This window comes from Phascolarctos cinereus, unplaced genomic scaffold (assembly GCF_003287225.1).
Source record: "Phascolarctos cinereus isolate Bilbo 61053 unplaced genomic scaffold, phaCin_HiC Scaffold_3;HRSCAF=262, whole genome shotgun sequence".
NCBI classification, from domain to species: domain Eukaryota; kingdom Metazoa; phylum Chordata; class Mammalia; order Diprotodontia; family Phascolarctidae; genus Phascolarctos; species Phascolarctos cinereus.
In genome coordinates, this window is record NW_027555736.1 from 141,317,182 (window position 1) to 141,333,915 (window position 16,734).

Here is a 16,734-nt window from a genome sequence, read left to right on the forward strand (position 1 = left end):
AGTACAAATGTACACATTTAAATGTGTATCCAGCTGAGTTTGCCTAGGTAGGAAACAAGGGCAAAAATAAATCCAGAAACACACAAAGCCAGGCATGATTTCAAAGAGGTTAATATAAATGTTGCAGTTCTCTAGGGGCCTAAGAGAATCTCCTGGCAGCTGGCTTTCTGGCACCAAAGGATAGTGTCTGATTTTGTAATTACAGTTGGTGGCCTGCTAAAAACTGTTTCTGTTGGAGATGTATTACAGTAACTGCAAGGCTATTTCCTTGAATCATCCAGAGGCTGTACCCCTTGATCACATGAAGTGTGTTTATATTCAATCTCTGAGAATCTGACTGGGGTACAATAGCTGAGAAGGAATCAGTTTGTTCCCTTGGGAAGACTGGTAGTTACCATAGATAAAATGTCACCATGTTTAACCTCTGTCTGGGTGGAGACAAAGCCTGTGACTGTTATCTTGTTAAAAGGAGTCAGATTTTCTACTGGTCTATAATGAACTTTGTAGCACAGCCATCATAGATGGTGATTGCTGGTGGCTGATTCTATCTTGGGAAATAACTAGGTCTTCCAGGCCTATAGAATGATGATTCTCAATTTCTAAGCAGTTGCTACTGGTGAAATCAATTTCACTTCAGTCAGAAGAGCTGTTCTGACACACAGGAGTAGGCAAGTACATGGTTAGAGTTAGCTTCTCCAAAGAAGCTAGAAATAATTTTGAAGTCATGACAAAAGTGGTGGAGAAAATGAGGAACTTTAAAGTGAAATGACCTGTTCAAGGCCATTTTGTCTTAAAAGCAATAAGATTTAGAACTAGAAGGGACCTTAAAGATCACATAGTCCATTTAGTAATGGAGCCAGGATTAGGATACTGGGCTCTTGAGTTGATTTATTCCAAACAACACCTTTGGAGTGTGGGGTGAGGAAAAGGGGTAAAATAATGTTTGATCTTAGGCAACAAAGTAGATATAATTAAACCAATGACACAGATGTGAAGATACATAGCTCCTTTTGTTTCTGGTTGCCTAGGATTTGGCTGCTATTTTCAAACCACATCTCCATTGCTCTGTCCAGTTTCCACCCTCCTTACTGACCATCTCTCAGTGTCAGAGAGTTTCCACACATAAACTCAGCTTTTATCCAGGATGGACAATTTCAGCAGCCAGCTGGTAGGTATACAGCTATTTTGAGCTGCTTGCTTAGCTAAATTAAACTGATTTCAGAATGGAGAATGGCTTCCTATTACCCCTTTTCCTAAAAGCATTCTCATGAACTACGATATAAATGATAAATGTCAATTCTATAAGATAATGTTATTTGACTGCAATGGATATTTTGCAAAATATACACAGCTTTTATGATGGTGGACTATAATATCAGCCTTGTATGAACTTAAAACCTAATGGAAGAGGAAAATAATTATATTTGTTAATTGGCAAATTTTGTTTCTTGGCAAATATTTCTTAGCCCAACAATCTAGCATAATATATGGCATAGTGCCTTGCATATAGCAGACATGCAAAATATACCCTGGTCAATGAATGCCAGAATTTCAAGTGCAGCTGGTGGTATTAGAAAAGCAGGATGAGACAGTTAGTGCTGTTTTGCAGATAATGGATGGAATTTGGGCCTTGAAACTTGGGATAGAGATGAGTATTTGATGAGTAAACTATTGTAAGGAAGGCAAATTTTAGTGTATTTAAGTGGATTTTTTGTTATTCTGTCTTGGAGTTTTCTTCCCAGGATCCATAGCCACAACAATATCTATTTCCCAGGAGTTAGATATGAGCTCTCACGATCACTGTTGAAAACAGTTCCTACTGTATAGTTGCAGTAGATATAAGGATGAAGTAATATAAAATTATGAGACTATTGCTGGGAATATACCTTCATTGTCTGTTGCTATATAAAGCAAATGGGCACTGGTCAGTGACTGGGGACCCCCTTAGGGGTGAATGCCCAGGCTGGAATGCTGTGAGCACCTTGATGGGCCCCCATCAAGGCTGGGAGGGGGAAATCTGTGTGTTTACCTTAACTGGTCCTCATTGAGGCTTGAGGGGATTTAGGGGAGTACACAAGTTGTGCCTGTCTCGACTGACCCCATAGAAGTAGAGGGGTTATTGCCCCCCCTTCATGCTGGCCCCTGCGAGAAGGGTTGTTAGGGAATGCTGTAGGAGTTGGTGCTCCCATTATCAGCAAACTCCCTTTGAGAAGACTAGACTAGAATAAAGTATGATTATTTAACCCCTTATTATGACTCCATTCCTGTCTTCCTGTCTGACCAGATCAAAAGCGAATCTGCTAGTGAGGGAGGTGCTAGAAGCCCTCCCGTGTCTCCTACTTAAGAAATGGCAGTCGATGTATTTATTTGTCCAACAACTTTCAAAGATTTTAAGCAAAATTATACATGGTAGAAAGAGAAATAATATTTTAGGTGCACTTGAATCCCAGACTCATAAGATTTGGGGCTTAACAGGACCTTAGAACTAGAGGTAAAACTAGGACCAGGCAATTGTGGCTTTGCTCAGAGTGCCAAAATTTATAGTGCAAATTCTAGTAGATAAAAACAACTCAAGTAAGCACCTAGGTAGCAAGAATACAAGTAATAACATAGGATGGTAACAGAGGGAGGGCTTCCCCATGTCCCCAAACTATATACATCCTTGGTGATTCTTCTTTGGCCTTAGCCTATCCTGCTCTTTTTTCCTACAGCAGTCCCATGGCAAAGAAGGGGGAAATTGGTTGATGCCCACCTTCAAGTATATATCTTACCTCCTGCTCAGGACATTTGAGGCAGCTTGGTGACAGAGTATAGTCCTAGACTTCAAGTCAGGAAGACAAGTTCAAATCCTGCCCAGATTAGCTGTATGTGAGTGAGAGAGCTAGGGGGTGCAGTAGATGAGAGCTGGGGACTTAGAAGTCAAGAAGAACAGAGTTCAAATTCTGGTCCCAATACTTATCAGCTATGTGACCCTGGGCAAGTCTGTCTGCCTCATTTTCCTCATGTTTCCTCATAAAATAAGGGAGTTGGACTCTAAGATCCATTCCAGCTTGAAATCTACAATCCTGTATTTTGTGGTACTACTTCCTTCCTCTTCTCTGCCCTCAATTATTAGCTAGAGGTAATACAGTCGACTTAACTTCCTCATTTTACATTAGGGAAACTAAAGAACTGAAGAGATTAGTAAGTAGCAAAGCCATGGATTTCTCTATCTTGGTAAAGTACATACAGCAAGTGAAAAAGGCTCCTCTGCTGTTTTCAAGCAAGGGTTGGCTTCACTCCATTAGGACATCTATAGACAACTTAGAAGATACCAGTTTAATGAGCCTACTCTTTTCTTACTAAAGTCAATAAATAGCTTCCCTAAACCCTGATGTTCTAGGCATGGTGCCACCATCACTTAAACTGTTAACCCAGCAAAAGTTAAAAAGGGAGACAGGGAAGGGAGGAGTTTTACAGGAGCCAACCAAGAACTTTTTGCTGACAGTCCACTCTTTTAGGGCATCTTATGGAAATGCTTAAGCAATCAGTTCCCACACCTTGCCTTTTCTCTGTTAAAGCTAGTGCTCTGCAGTAGGTGCACTCCAAGACTGTTACAGGAGCTTTGGGTCTTTTTAAACAAGGTTTATCAGACTGGGAGAAGAAATCTTAATACCCTTTTAGGAAATAAAATATTCCACCCAGTCTTATATAATGCCCATCTGGGATTTTTTGAGAAAGTCATCTCACAATGGCTATGCACTCTTCAGATGATTGCAACCATCTCTATATCCCCAGACACAGTTTTAACCTGATATCATTTTGTTTCATTTGGGAAAACTGTTTCATTTGTTTACTTCTGCACACTTAAAAGAGGTCTGTCCTTGTTATCCTTTTGGAACAGAGCAACCAGAATGCCAAATCTGCAATTGGCTTTTCAAGGGAAAGTCCAGGGCTTTCTCAAGTGAGATAACATCTGTAAAATATTTTGCACATCTGAAAGTGTTCTATCAATAGTAGCTATTGGGGGCAGCTAGGTGGCGCAGTGGATAGAGCACCAGCTCTGGAGTCGGAAGGACCTGAGTTCAAATGCGATCTCAGAACACACACTTGATAACTTACTAGCTGTGTGACCCTGGACAAGTCACTCACCCCACTTGCCTTGCCAAAAACAAACAAACCAATAACAAAAATAGTAGCTATTATTAAATGTGCTTAAGAGAATAACTTTAAAATCTGTAATACATATTTCTCTCACACTTTTAGAGGGAGAAGGGGGAAAAAAAAGCCCCTCCTCCCCACTATCCTTTCCAAGCCTTCTCTACAAAGCTCTGCTTCCTGACATCTAGGTGATGCAGTGAACAGAACACTGAACCTGGACTCAGAAAATCTCCAGTTCAAATTCTGCCTCAAACTTGCACTAGCTGTGTGACTCCAGGCAAATCATTTAACCTCTCTCTGCTTAATTTTTTTCTCCCTAAAAGGCAGGCTTGACTACACTGCTCCCCTCTATTCCCCCTCCCTTCATACACCCCAGTGGCTCCCTATCACCCCAAGAATAAATACAACATCCTGTTTGGCATTCAAAGCCTTTCATAACCTAGCCCCAATTACCTTTCAAGTCTTCTTACATCTTACATCCCCCTCTGTTCTCTTTGATCCAGTGACACTGGCATCCTTGCTGTTCTTTGAACAAGACACTACATAGCTCAGGATAGGATTATTTTCTCTGACTGCCTCCACACCTGGAATCCTTTCCTTATCTCCACCTCTCAGTTTCCTTCAGTTCCAGCTAAAATTCTGTGTTCTACAGGAAGCCTTTTTCAATCTCTCTTTTGATTCTAGTGCCTTCCCTCTGTTATTTCCTCTTTATCTTTTGTGTAGCTTATTTGTAGTTTTTTGCATGTTGTCTCCACATTAGATTGTGAGCTCCTTGAGGGTAAGGACTGTGTCCTTTGCCTTTCTTTGTATCCCCAGTGCTTAACACAGTACCTGCCACATACCTGGCCATTAATAAATGTTTATTGGCTGACTGACTTTTGACCAACCAGCAGTTTTCTGTGTGCACTGGATAGGACAATAATAACTAACACTTTAGTGGCCCTTTACAAATATAATCTCATCTGATCCTCTCAATCCTTTGGAGGTAGGAGCTATTATCCCCCATTTTATAGATGAGAAAACTGAGGCAGATAGAGGTTTCAGTGACTTGCCCAGGGTTACTCTTGTTAGTGTCTGAGGACAAATATGAACCTTAATCTTCCAAGGCTGTCATTTTACAAATAAGAAAACTGAGGCAGACAGAGGTTTCAGTGACTTGCCCAGGGTCACACAACTACTAAGTGTCTAAGGACTATCTTGAACCCTGGTCTTCCAAGGCTCCAAGTCAAGGACTCTATCCATCGAGCTGAAAAAAAGCCTAGACGCCCCCCGACTGGCTCCCAGGGTTGGTCACTTCTGCAACTGGTCACGCATTTCTGCTCCCGGCCGGCCGTCCACGTGCAGGAACTGACTGGTCCCTCTCCCGTAGGGAAAAGTTCCTCTCTCAACTGTGCTCCGCCCCCCTCCCTCACTGCCTTAATTAATCTTAACAGAATAAATAATGCCGGGCTGTTGGGGGCCACAGCCCCTTCCCCCGCTTGCAAGGGGCTGGGGGGAGGCACTGTCCACTCCTCCGGGTGGGGAGGTCAGCGCGGCCGCGGCCAGGACAGCGCCTTCACCCGCCTCGCCTCCCCGTGTCCCTGTCTCGGCTGCAGTCGCAGCGAAGGCGAGGAGGGTTCCGGGCCGGGCCTTGGGGACAGCATCGAGCCGAGCCCCAAGCCAAGCCACGGGGTGGGGGAACACCGCGCAGTTTGGGACGGAGGGGGAAAAAAAAAAAAGGCCGAGCCGTCCCAGAGTGATGACGCGCTTCCTGCTCTCCCGGTGCTGGGGGCTCCGGGCTCGCGCTCCTCTCCTGTTCTCTCCTCTCCTGTCCTCGCGCTCGCGCTCGCGCTCTCTTTCCCTCTCGGCTGTTGTTCGGTGCTTGGAGCCGGTGGTGGCGGCGGCGGCGGCAGCAGCAGCGGCGGCGGCTGCAGGAGCAGAGCGGACTGCAGGCGCACCGGGGGGCACGCCAACTACACACACACACAGGCAGGCGCTCTGCAATGAAAGACTAAGCGCATCCCCCGGTAAGGCACCCGGGTCATTCCGGTTTTCCTCTTCCTCCAGATGCATGCACGTTGCATGAAATTTCTCGTGTCTTTTTCTCCCCCTCCCTTTGCAACGAAGAAAAATCTAGATTTTTTTTTTCTGTCTCTCCCCACCCTCTCCCCATCTTGTGAGTGATGCCAGTGCAGAAATAAAATGCAAAGCTACCTACACTCCCTGTGCTGGGAGAGCTTTTCTTTTTTTCAGAAATAAAAAGGATTTAAAAAATGAAAATAATGCACCTGTCTTTTGCATATGCATGTTTCATTGCACTCCGTATAGAGTCCACGGTTTGCAGTTGCAGATCTCTTTAGAGCTGGGACTTAGGAGCGGGCTCCTAGCTGCTTGCAGAGGAGGGTCTCCTCCTCTGTTCCTGGGTTGGTTTCCGGTGATTGGGCTTTAAAATCATCCCCAGAGGCGAGAATGACCCCCTCGGGTTCTCGGTTTCCAGCGACTCACGCTGCCGCCGCCTGAAGCCTGGGAGAGTTAGACTGGCTGGTTGATTAGCTTCATTCCAGCACAACCCATCCCCACTCCAGCGCTACTTTGCAAACAAGTAGCAAGCAGCCGCATCAGATACGGAATATATCCGGCTTAATCTCACCGACCTTTCTTTGGATTCTGGGTTTGAGAGCTTCTCGGCAGGTTAATCGCTTCTTTCTCATTCGCCCTTTTACTTTGTAATTTCGTCACCAACAAATATCTGGCTGCTAAAGGAACTGGGCAAAGCCAAGGCGTTGAGATCCAGGGAAAAGACATGGATTAAGTGCCATTTGCTCATTTTGCCCTTGGTTTAAGCTGAGAGGCTCTATCAGGGAGAACTTACTCCCTCCTGTTTTCTCTCGTCCTATTTTTCCTCTGTCTAAGCTGAAATTTTGCGCCCCGCGTTCTGTGGGAACTAGGGGGATTGAAGGCACGCATTTTGGGATCCTTGATAAGACTGAGTAAAGACATTCGAGGGCGCCATATTTTCAGCGGGTCTTGTTGGGGGGCGGGGTGTGTGTGTGTGTGTGTGTGTGTGTGAATGTGTATGGAGAACAGTTTCTGGAACTGGTTAGCAATCCTGAGAGTCTTCAGCACCGCTTTCGTTACACGCGGGGGAGGGAGCGAGCTGTATTCGCTGGGAAACTTTGTGTGTGTGGAGGTGGGAGAGGACAGGGCGCGGGGAGCGGAACGGGTGTCCCTGCAAGGTCTAGCGACTGGGGGCGACGCGGGCTGCAGCACATTGCAAAAGCACGCATGAATCGAATACGTCTCATCAGGCAAGGGACCCCAGGTGCTCCGGACTGGACCAGGGACCCACCGGAGGGAAGGGGGAGGGTAGGAGGGAAGCAGCCGGGTCCAATTGCTGGATACCCGCCCCGCCCCGTTGCGCCCTTCCCTCTCCCCCTCCCCACTGAAATCCGAAGGTACCCGCTCCTGGAGGAGGGAACACGCCCATCCAGCCCTGAGGCTAGCTGCTGGTAATTTGCTGTTGGGGGGAGATGCGGGGAGCAGAGGTGGGTGCTTTATGCACCATGTCGAAAGAGGTGGGGAAAGAAATCTTGTCCCCGATTTTTTTCTGCAGCTGCCTCGAGCGGAGCTCCCTGGAATCTCTCACTGCCCTGTGGAGCAGTGACTGTTCGATCCAGAGGAAGGAAAGGAGTGTGGAGTCCCGGCTGCCGGGACCTCCTGGGTTTCGCGTGGCTGGGAGGGTGGGGGCGGAGAAGGAGAAAGACGGGGGAAGGGAGAGCTGTTCTTGGGCAGTTCGTGCCCTGTGCCCTCCGTGGAGTCGCGTCCCCAACTCAGTAGGCACTTCCAGCCTCCTCGCGAGCTGCCGCCCCCAGCCCTCTTCAACCCTGCGGGGCCAATTCCTTGGACTTGCAGTTCGGCTCCTGGAGGCGCAGAAAGGGGGCGGGACCAGAAGTTGGGGCTTCACTAGGTGAAGGTTTGGCAGGCAGGTGAAGCTTTGGGGAAACTTGGGAGTCCCCCGTGACAAATGCGGAGAGAGAAGGAGGAGGAGGAGATCGTGTGGCGGTGTCATTTTTCATGGGAAAAAGAGTTTACCAGGGAGGGCCTTTTGGTGAAAACGAATCCGGTTATTCCTAGAGGTGAACGTGAGTGACCGGAGGTGTTGACATGGTCAAGGAGGAAGTTGACATAGTTAAGGAAACAGCTTTTCTTCTGGTAGTGGAAAAAAGTAGGTGCAGAGGTTAGCTCCGAAGGAAGATTGTTGCGGATTTTCCGCAGGAGATGATTTCTCGAGAGGTAGCGTCTGATTATAGAAGAAGCTGGACTTAGGTGGGAAGAATGATCACTGATACCAGAGGCTAGCTAGTCACATAACTTGCTTAGAGCCTCAGTTACCTCCTCTGTAAAACGGAGATGATCAGTCTTGCACCAACAGCCTCACAAGGTTATGAAATTAAGCATTCAAACAAGAACTGCCGCTCATAAAACATTCTAGGAAGGCTGAGTTCCTCCAATACGGTGACCTGGTGAATTGCATCCTTTTTTCAATAATGTAGTAATACTGCATATTCTCATTTTTTGGTCACTTGCTGGATTGTGAATTTATTTTTCCCTGGATAAGGGGGTGGGGTAAAGGAGATAATTTTGATTTTTAAATAAATCTTGTCCTTATTTTCTGGTGGAAGAAGGAAAAAGAGAGTCTCAGGGACTGTGGGAACTACAAAATCTCTGTGTTGTGTTTGTATGCAAGGGTGTGCCAGACTTTGTATTTTGCATCTTGTTGAAATACTGCCGTAATATTGCAGTTCTGTACGTGCACTTTGGGTCTTTAAACTGGCCGGCGTCATAAAGCCGGAGAAAGAGAAATTCCCTTTGGGAGCTGTGCTGTAGTGCTAAGGTTTAAGCTGCCCAAGTTGGAGCTCATTAGGTATAGAAAATTCGGTTTATTTAATCAGTTGCCTGCTAACCCTGATTTCCATTGAATTTACAAAATAATCTAATCTATGAGAATGGCTGATGGTCTAACTTTCTAAACAGGCATATGTGCAAAACCATGGGGGCTGAGGGAGGGAAAGAAGGCAATTGCTTTCCTGAATGCTAATATTTCCTCTCTCCTACCCCTTTTTTTCTTTTGAGTTATAGCGTTACAAGCATCTCTACTTGAGGACTTTGCGTTATATTTCTAGCACAGCCTAGCTTTGAAATGAATCTAATATGGTGATGGAAGATTCCATCTTTTAAAATCTTGCCAATTATACAGACACTTGGGACTCTGAAGCTTTAAACTGCTTAATTGTACCTGGACTGTATGGCTGCTTTAACTTCTTACTTTTTGCAGAACCTCATCAGTTAAATTTGCAGTGAAAATTTGCCCTTATTCTTAAAGTTGAAATTGTTTTTTTCTGTCTTGGAAGAAAGAAGTGACTATTTTTGAAGCTGTCTGTAATGAAAAAGTTATTACAGTTATTATCAGAACAGGTATATAGACTTAGATTACATTGGTCTTTTCTGTTTGGTGGCTAAGAGATGGACTTTGAATTTTTTCTTTTTTGGAATTTTTCAAACTATGTTCTAGGGAAACCTTTTTTGTTTCATGGAAGTATTTTGAAAATGGAATTAGGTCTTTTTGGGAAAATTATTCTTTGTGTAGGGGATTTTCTTTCCCCCTATATATTTCAAGTTTATGAGCATTTCCTCCCTAAAATCTAGTTCTTTTCTCTTGTGTCTGCAATTTATATATTCACCTTCAGGTTATTCCTAGGGACTATACCATTTATTCCTGGGGACTATGCCAGAAAACGAACAATAGGAATTTTGCCACTACAGGTGTAAATTTTATTTTAATGTTTTTTCCCACTGTGACCAAGATTAGGAGGAAAATCAAAAGAAAAGAAAATTTTATTATAGTAATAATGGATAATTATATAGTACTTTAAGGTTTGCATTTTGCTTACATTTTCTCCCATAATCTCCACAATAACCCTTTGAGGTATGTACTATAGGGATTGTTATTCTCCTATTACAAATGAGGAAACTGAGGCCCAGAAAGGACAAATGACTTGCCCATGGCCACACATCTAGTGTCAGAGGTTGGATCTAGCTCTCTCCTCACCTCAGAAGCATAATTCTTATCCTCTTAACCTTACTCCTTAAATAATTCCTTTGTTTTGATGCTTTTTAGAATGCAGATTTGGCTGTCATACATTAATTTTTTAAAAATATTTTATATATTTGTAATACAGTATTACAGCTTGAGCAAGGTTCTTTGACCTCAAAACATGAAAATTTTCATATTGTGAAACTCAAGACATCCTAATGTTTTGGGGTGTTTTTTTTTCTTTGACTGTCAAGAGTATTAGGAAATAATCTAGGACTTTGTGACCTGTGATATTCTTTCCAGAAGTCTTGCAGCATGATATTTTTGGAAAAACTTTAGTGTTTTTCCCTTAGAAGAAGAGAAGAAAAAAGCAGTGAGGTTTTTCAAGCTAATTTTTTTATTGGGTATAGCAATTTTCAAGACAAGAAGGAAGCTGTAGTAAACATAGAATTATAGCCTAACTTATCCAGCTGGTGCCTTTTTAATTATGGTGCTTTCCTCTAGAACTTTCTGACCTTATTAATTTTATATCTAATAAGGGAACTAGTGAAAACTAGTCAAAAAACAAACCAGTTAGAACCATTTAAAATAATTAGAATAAATAGAGGTTATAACCAGATGTTTTGCCTAAAGATAAAACATGGTTAAGGAATTTGAGATCCATCAGTAACTTTTCCATTAAAAAAAATCACTCAAAAAGTTTCAAAAGGCAGAAGTTCTTAAAAAAAAACCCAAAGACTTGACTAGAGTTTATATCTCTCCTACATCAATATAGTTTAACTCATTTTAAATAATGAGTACCCTCTAGTTGGATGAGAAAAGGATAGGCCATACTGAATACAGAGTAGAATCATGGACTTTTTGAGCTGTTAGGGATCTTAAAGCTCATCTGCTCCCTTCTGCTTTGGTGGTGAGAGCCTTTATGTGTGGGTTACCCAGAGTCAAGGCTTGGGTCCTGGTTCATTTATCATTCATTGCCCAGTGGATTTTCAGAATTGGTGTTGGTTCCATGGTTTTGTTTTCCTCTTAACAGTCAGTTTGACCGCATAAGAAGTGAATGTTCTTTATATTTCCTTTGCTTTCGTAAGGTTCCAGTTCCATGTAGAACATTTATGTAGGAAAAACCCCCCTCCATTATTGTAGTTCCAGAGATGATGCCCCTTTCTATTTCTAAATCAAGTGGATAGGTTGTCAGTAAATATTAATTCCTCCTGGGATGGAAAACTTACCAGAAATATTTTGGAAAAAGTTAAGGTCTGGGGAATGTAAATACCACCTGCTCTTCTGCACCTGTCATATCCTGAGCAGAAAACCCACCATGAGAGAAAACTGAAGAATAAAACTTGAATGTCACTTCCTTGTCCTCAGAAGATAATGTACTGGCAGCATTCAGAGATGCTTCTCGAAGGCAGGGAGAGAGGGCTGAGCTTTTTGGAGCCCTCTTTTTCTACAAGACTTCTTTAGGAAGTCTTCTGGTCAGCTTCTTTCTAGGAATGGGGAATCTTTCTTTGTGTACATATTGATTGAATGTCTGGTAAAGTAATTTCCCTCAGTGTAAAGGGTAACTCCTAGAAAAACCTTACTGCTGGTCATTTAAGGATTAGCATCTTGCCCTGAAGATAGTAAGAGTAAAGAGATGATAGCTTCATTGTTTTCTGACTCATAGAATCAAAGATTCAGAGGTGAAAGGGACCCAGGGAGGTTATCTAGTTCAGACTCCTCATTTGATAGTTGTGGAGAGGTTAAGTAACTTGCCCAAAGTCACAGATGTATTAACTGACTGAGATAGCATTTGAACTCAGGTCCTGTGACTCTAAATTGGGTCCTCCTTTCTCTGTATCACACCGAATACTTTTGTCTTTTTTTTCCCCCCTCAAATATTAGTCTACAGTTGGCAGATATGTCTTACTGCCACAGCATAAGGAAGAATAACCATCACGATGAGGGTTGACCTTCATTGCTTCACTTTCTCATAATCAAAGAGCATTTATTAAATTGCTTCAATGTCTGTTTAGCTGGTAACTTCAGCATCAAATCTGAGCTACAGCCCTGTTCCCAGTCTTACTTCCAAATACTTGACTTTTCAGTTCTTCTTAGGAGAGCTTAAGCATATCTTGCACTCTCCCGATCCACTAAACCTTCGGCAGTGGCTCCACCTTTCTGGGTCTCAGTTTCCCCCCCTGTACCACAAAGGGGATTAGACTAAATTATCTCTAAGTATCTTATAATTCTGTGATCTTTTATTGGTCTCCTGGTGTCTTGAAGAGTCTGAGCACGTAGTTGGCATTCAGGAAATACTTGATGATCAGTTGATTAATAGAGAAGACCTGGAGAGAACTAGGCTTATTCTCTGATGGGTGCCTTTGGCTAATTTTTCTTGCAGGAAAGAAGATATGCTGGGGCAGCCTCTGTTTACTATTGTACAGAAATGGGGATTCAACATCCCTGAGGTGTTAATGGTGGCATGTAGGTTAACGATAAAGATTGTAAACAATACTCAATCCTGGTTTCCACTTGAGAAAACAGTAGGAAGATTTTTGCCTCTGTCTGGAATGGTGTTTAAATCTGCACACCAGTGAAGAATGTGATGCTAAGGATGTTTTCCCCCCCATTCTTTTTCCCTAAGGATTCTGAACAAAGGACCACTAAGCTCTTACTTGTTAAATTAAAATCCTCTCTCTCTTTTTTCCCCCCTGGGTGTTTTCACTGCTTCAGGACATGCCATTTAATTACTTGACACTGGTGTCTGTGTATATTCTGACATGTTGATTTAAATGAGAATACCTTCCAAAGTGTGGCCGGAGGTCATGCAGGTTAAGGCTTCCAGGGAAAGCCTAGATTATTACAGGGTCTGACAGTTTACACTGAGGCCAACATAAGAGGCTTAATTTTCTCATTTACCTTACCTTGAAGTGCTACCTGTGGGTTCAAAACCTATTACTTATCAGCCTCTAGGCCCTGTTTAAAGGAGCCTGATGCTCCTAACTGGCCAGGGCTCTAGTGCTTTTGTAGAGATGACCTGGCTTGGCATGTACTTAAAAAAAATCTTTTGTTCTTAAGTAATAATAATAATAATAATAGCTCACTTTTTATGTAGCACTTTATAGCTTACTTACTAAGCACTTCCTTCTCATTGAAATACTCTTATGAGGTAGTAAGTGTTCTTTCCCATTTTAGAAAAAGAGACTCGAAGAAGTCAAGGGATTTGCCATTGAGTACATTCAGCTCAACAAATTTATTGGCACCAATCTTTTCAAGACACTGTACCAGATTATAGTGCATGTGAAGTCAAACAAAAATATAGTGATGAAATCAATGAGATTTAGAGTTGGAGGGGAATGAAAAGGTCATTTAGCCCAACCCCCACGTTTTACAGAAGAGGAAACTGAGGCCTGGTAGCTTAAGATTACATAGGTTGGAAGTAGCTGAACTAGGATCTTAACCAGTATAGTGTGACTTCCCAGCCAATGCTCATTCTGTACAACACACTGCCCTCGAGAGCTCAGCTACTAATAGAGGACTAGGAAGCATATTCAAATAATTATAATACAAAATAGGTGGTGACAGGGGCAATGGAAAGATCCAGAGTAGGGGTGTGGAACCTGTGGCCTGGAGGCTACGTGTGACCTTCTAGGTCCTCAGGTGCAGGCTTTTGACTGAGTCCAAGTTTTACAGAACAAGTCCTTTTATTAAGGGGATTTGTTCTGTAAAGTTTGGATTCTGTCAAAGGGTCCCACTTGAGGACCTAGAGGGCCACCTGTGACCTTGAGCCTGCAGGTTCCCTACCTCTGATTCAGACAAATTGTTCTAAGAAAATTTGAGGTGGAATTATGACTTTGACTAGAAGACTTCATGTTGAAGATAAATAGAGCCTTAATTGAAGAGAGATTTTAATAGTTTGAGATGAGGGAGGAGTGCATTTCTGTTATAGGGAATAAGTGCATGGGTAGAGGAATTCAGAATTAAATAAAGCACCAACTAGTAAGTCATATTTTAGCTGAAATACGGACTGGTGCCAGGGAGTAGTGTGATTTAGAGGTAGGATGGCTGCCAGCTAAATGGTAGGTGAAGGAGTTTGCTAGGTGACACAGTGGATAAACCGTTGGACTTGGACTCAGAGAGACCTGGGTTCAAATATGACTTTAGACTCTGACTAGCTGTGTAACCCTGGCCAAATCACTTAACCTCTGTCTGCTTCCATTTCATCATCTGTATAGCACCTACCTACCAGGGTTGTTAGGAGGGTCAAATGAAATAATATTTGCAAAGCACTTTGAAAACCTTAAAGTACTATATAAATGTTAGCTATTATTATTAAAGAAAGCTAAGGTGCAGTAAATATAGTGTTGCATTTGGAGTAAGGAACTTTTGAGTCTTGCTTCAGACCACTATGTACTAGCTGTGTCACCTTGGACAAGTCATTTAACCTTTCTCAGTTTTGTCATCAGTAAGCTAGGGATAATAGTACCTTTCTCACATGGTTGTTGTCAGGATCAAAGGAGACATGTGTAAAGCATTTTGCAAACTTTAAAGCACTGTATGTGGTTGTTTAGTTATTTTCAGTCACATCCAACTCTTTGGGACCCCATTTGGGCGTTTTCTTGGCAAAGATACTGGAATGGTTTGCCATTTCCTTCTCCAATTCATTTTACAGATGAGGAACTGAAGCCAAGAGGGTTAAGTGACTTGCCTATAGCTAGTAGCTAGTGTCTGAGGCTGGATTTAAACTCAGGAAGATGAGTCTTCCTGACTCCAGGCCCAGTACTCTATCTACTACTTTACCATCTAGATGCCCTTAAAGCACCATATAAATGCTAACTATTATCCTACAGGCAGAAGGAAACCAGATTGTAGAAGTTTTTAATGCTAAAAAGAAATATTTATATTTTATGCTAAATGTAATAGAGAACCACTGAAGTTTACTGAGTAGGGGCATTGACATTGGACCTATTGATAGGAAAATCATTTTTCGCAACTGCGTGATGACAGATGGATTGGAGCAGAGAGACCTTTGAGATGGGGAAAGGAATTAGGAGGTTCATGCCCTAGTCTAAGCAAGAGGTGATGAGGGCTTCAAATAGGGTGGTGGCTGAGTGGAGAGAGGCAGAGCTATTCAAGTGATATTGTAAGGGTAGAAATGAACAGATTTGGCAACTGTTTGGATAAAGGAGAGTGAGCAAAAGTGAAGAATTGAGGATGACACCAAGATTGTGAACAGGGTGACTGGAAGAATGGAGGTGCCCTCAGCAGTAATAGGGAAATTGAGAATAGGGGTGGGTTTGAAGGAGAAAAGATGATGAGTTCTGTTTTGGACACAGTGAGTTTGAGACACCTATAAGGCATCCACTTTGAAATGTTCAGTAAGCAGTTAATGTAGAACTGTAGCTCTGAGGAGAGATGAAGGTAGGAGATAATATATATATATCTGGAAGACATCTGTATGGACATGGTAATTGAACAAATTGGAGTTGATTAGATTACCAAATAGAGGATCAAGAAAAGAAAAGAGGAGTCCTAGGGCAGGGAGATGGGGACGCTTGCAGTTTATAGACATGAACTGGATGAAGATTCCCCCAAAGGAAACTGAGAACAAATAATCCAACAACAGTTACAAGAACCAAGAAAGAATAGTGTGGGGAAAACCCAGAGAGGAGAAAATAGCTAGAAGGAGGAGATGGTAGTCACCAGTGACAAATACTGTGGAGAAGTCAAGAAAGATGATGAAAAGATGAGACCCTAAGATTTGGTAACCAGGAGAGCACTGGTAACTTTAGTAAGAAAGTTTCCACTAAGTATGAGGTCAGAAGGCAGATTGCAGAGAGTCTATTTCTTTTTGTTTTTCCCTAGGCAGTTGGGGTTAAGTGACTTGCCCAGGGTCACACAGCTGGTAAGTGTCAAGTGTTTGGTCTGAGGCTGGACTTGAACTCAGGTGGTCCTGACTTCAGGGCTGGTGCTCTATCCACTGCGCCACCTAGCTGCCCCTGATTGCACAGAGTTTAGAAGAGAATGAAAGTAGATAAAGTGGAAGCATTAAGCACTGACTTTTTTCCTCAAGGAGTTTAGCTGAGAAGGGAAGAAGGAATATTGAACAATAGTGGAGAAAGTAGAATCTAATGAGGGCTTTTTTGGTAAGGAGAGTTGGCTATGTTTTTAAGTATTAGGGAAGGAGCTAGTAGATCTGGAGGGATTGAAGATTGGAGAAGGAGCAGGAGCGATAGTAGGGGCAATCTGCTAGAGAAGACAGCATGCGATAGGATCAAGAATGGATGGAGAGAGGTGGCAGCTAGGTGGTGCAGTGGATAGAGCACTAGCCCTGGAGTCAGGAGGACCTGAGTTCAAATGTGGCCTCAGACACATGATGCTTCACTAGCTATGTGACCCTGGGCAAGTCACTTAATCCCGTTTGCTTTATAAAAAAAGAAAAAAAAGAATGCATGGAGAGGGGGAGGCCTTCGTAAGGAAAACAGCTATTTATTTTTTCCCTGAACTAGGAGGAGATAGTGGGGGATGATGTTAGGGGA

The 16,734-nt window shown here is 42.9% G+C and overlaps 1 protein-coding gene across 1 annotated transcript in view; it reads left to right on the forward strand.

Moving 5' to 3' along the window:
• The first annotated feature begins 5,891 nt into the window (after positions 1-5,891).
• The window catches only part of TLN2 (talin 2), a 575,966-nt gene continuing 565,123 nt past the window's right edge, over positions 5,892-16,734 (forward strand). The window contains 1 exon segment of the mRNA XM_078151184.1: positions 5,892-6,146. The gene's annotated coding sequence lies outside the window, so the exon portion shown is untranslated.